A 3,524-nucleotide genomic window follows, 5' to 3' on the forward strand; every position below is an offset into this window, starting at 1 on the left:
GTATTCGGATCATTTTAATTTTTTAATTCAGTTAAAAGAGGTAAAGGTTTGAAGCCCCCGGCATCAACAGAGTGTCTGCCCTCTTCTTTGCCTTCACGTATCTGTCCCGTAGCTTCCTCCACACATTCTTACAGAACTCTCCCTCTTTCCCCAAAGTTCTGCCAATCTCTGTGCACCAGTTTTGGGAGTTTACGTGCTCCCTGTGCTGTTTCACTGCAGTTTCGTACAGCTGCCTGTACAAACGCACCTCCTGACTGAGCCGGTCTCACATCGGTCCATCCGGTTCGTTGTGCTCGGCGCCGCCAAGTTACAAAAATCGACTGGTGCACGACAACGCGCTGCGCCGTCTTTTCAAGGGAAGCGCCAGGCCTGAAACGTCATTTTGACGTCACGGTGCGACACCGCCGTGACAGACGCGGCAACCATGCTACCGCCTTCAGACTCTTTGCTGACAGCCTGGCTCTCAGACTGCAGAAAATCTGGAGAACAGATCCTGTCAACTCTCTCAGCTTCTGTAAGGCTGATCTAACATTACAGACCCATCACTCTTTCATATTGTTGTCAAGCAATTCACAAAAGGGTGGAATGCTCTCTCCGGGTCGGGAATGAGATCCTTCCCCAAGTGGAGGAGTTCACGTATCTCGGGGTCTTGTTCACGAGTGGGGGACGAATGGAGCAGGAGGTTGACAGACGGATCGGTGCGGCGTCTGCAGTGATGCGGGCTCTGCACCGGCCCGTCGTGGTGAAGAAGGAGCTGAGCCAGAAGGCCAAGCTCTCGATTTACCGGTCAATCTATGTTCCTACCCTCACCTATGGTCACGAGCTGTGGGCAGGGACCGAAAGAACGAGATCGCGAATACAAGCGGCCGAAATGAGTTTCCTCCGCAGGGTGTCTGGGCTCTCCCTTAGAGATAGGGTGAGAAGCTCGGTCATCCGGGAGGGGCTCGGAGTAGAACCGCTGCTCCTCCGCATCCAGAGGAGTCAGATGAGGTGGCTCGGGCATCTGGTTAGGATGCCTCCTGGACGCCTCCCCGGTGAGGTGTTCCGGGCCCGTCCCACTGGGAGGAGACCCTGGGGAAGACCCAGGACACGTTGGAGAGACTATGTCTCTCGGCTGGCCTGGGAACGCCTCGGGGTCCCCCCAGAAGAGCTGGAGGAAGTGGCCGGGGACAGGGACGTCTGGGTCTCTCTGCTCAAGCTGCTGCCCCCGCGACCCGACCGCACGGACAAGCGGAAGATGATGGATGGATGGATGGATGGATGGATGGATGGATGGAATTCACATTCAGTCTAATATCTCTGACAAGCATTCATATCCATTCTCATCCAGCAGCTTGTAGATCCATTGATTTTTTTTTGCCTCTAAATTTGTTTCTGGGGTGGCTAGTCTTCAGCTCACAATATGCTTTGCACATTTCCACCCTCCCGAATCATCGCTAGATAAATCTAAATGTTTGGGACAAAGTTTGAAATTCACTTTGAGGACACAGAAAGGTTTAAAAGTGCTTTCTGGCAGAAAATAACATTGGCCAGGTTTCCTTCCACTGTCAAAGGAAATCTAAAGTGACCATTACAGAAAAACCAGAAACAGGAATCAGACACATCTCCATTGATGGGTTGAAGTCAATAAACTCAGCTGTGCAGTGTCACCAGAGGGTGGCGGTATAGGCTCCAATGCACGTTGTTGTAATTCATGAGAAAAAGAAAAAAATAATTTAAAAGATGAACAACAACTGTGGTGGACATCCACAAGAGGATAATAGTGCGAGCTCTTCTTCAGGAATTACTTTCATCTTTGTGTAACCTGGTAGTTTTGTTGTATTGCTGCTGATTACAAGAAGAGCTGATAAAAAGCTAGAGGTGGTGCCAAATGGAGAACATTTCAAAGACTTTTCAGAGCATTTTACACAACGAAAGACTGCAAATCTGAATACCAATATACTGCACAGGACTGTATTCAGCGAGGGACAGTTTTATGCTCACTCCTATTCAGAGGACAATTATCATCACTGAGTCACAGCCATGCATGGCGACAGAATAAGCCATTCAGATTTTATAAACACACATTCACACAATCATTTCACTTTAACTTAACGATGCTGAACAGGGCTTTGGCAGTGCTTCACAAAAACAAACTAACAAAAAAAAATTTAGAATTCTTTTTTAAGAAGCTCTCAAAATGCAAATCCACATGTGATGCAAAGACCTGTTGCTCTCAGTCAGGTTCCATAGCTGTCAACTATCACCATAATCCCATGTTTAAAACACACAAAGCTCCTGAAACTCATAATGTCAAAACTACTGGGTCAACTATTTTCTTAAAATGAAATTAACTAATTTAACCACCAAAGTACTTTGGTAGGCTGAGCAAAGACGTAAGGCTACAATTTCAAAATGCTCACAAACAGCAAACAATGCTGTCTATGGTCTATCCTTTCATTATTGTTGGTTGAAAAACTCACAAATCCTCCTAAACAGTCAAACCCAGACCTCCTCTCCACTGAGAAATGCAACGAATTTGCCAGAAAATCAAAACAATTAGACAAACAAGAAAACTAATCTGTGTCTAAAACCTAGAAATAACTCTGAGGTTATGTCAAAATTTAATATTGTTGATTTAAAAATCCTAGAGGAAACAGTTCGGCATCTGAAATCAACAACTTGTTCTCTGGACATAATACCATCCGACTTTTTAAAAACTGTTTTTCCCTCAGTAGAAAGTGATCTCCTACGAATAGTTAACAGCTCACTGGATTCAGGCATTTTTCCCAAGTCATTAAAGAATGCTGCCATTAAAGGGACAGTTTGCCTCTTTTGACATGAAGCTGTATGACATCCCATATCAGCAACATCATTTATGAACATGTTCTTACCCCCTGCTGCGTCCTGTGAGCAGAGTTCCAGCCTTGTTTTGGTGTTGATGAAGGTAGTCCGGCTAGTTTGCTAGGGTCCCAAAAATAAAGCGTTTTGCTTCTCAAAACAATATGCGTTCAAAAGAGTAATGATCACAAAGCTGAGCTGCAACTATTTTTTCGAGAACTTTAGACATAAAAGGGAGATTGGATATAGGTCTATGATGAGCTAACACTTCTGAATCAAGAGTAGGTTTTTTTAAGTAAAGGTTTAATTACAGCAACCTTAAAAGGTACATATCCTGTCAACAAAGACAGATTGATCAAATCCAATATGGAAGTGTCAATTAATGGGAAAACCTCCTTGAACAGTCTGGTTGGGATTGGGTCTAAAACACAAGTTGATGGTTTAGAAGAGACTATTGCTGTTGTTAGTTCAGAGAGATCAACTGGGCAGAAGCCGTCTAAATACAAATCAGGTTCTAAAGATACTTCTAAAGCTGCTGTACTTGATGATACATCACTGATAATAATGGGAAGGACTCCATCAATCTTCTCTCTGATAGAAACAATTTTATTAATAAAGGCAAGGCAAGGCAATTTTATTTATAGAGCACAATTCATACACAGGGCAATTCAAAGTGCTTTACAGCTACATAAAATCACAAGAAG

This window comes from Odontesthes bonariensis, chromosome 10 (genome assembly GCF_027942865.1).
Source record: "Odontesthes bonariensis isolate fOdoBon6 chromosome 10, fOdoBon6.hap1, whole genome shotgun sequence".
NCBI lineage: Eukaryota > Metazoa > Chordata > Actinopteri > Atheriniformes > Atherinopsidae > Odontesthes > Odontesthes bonariensis.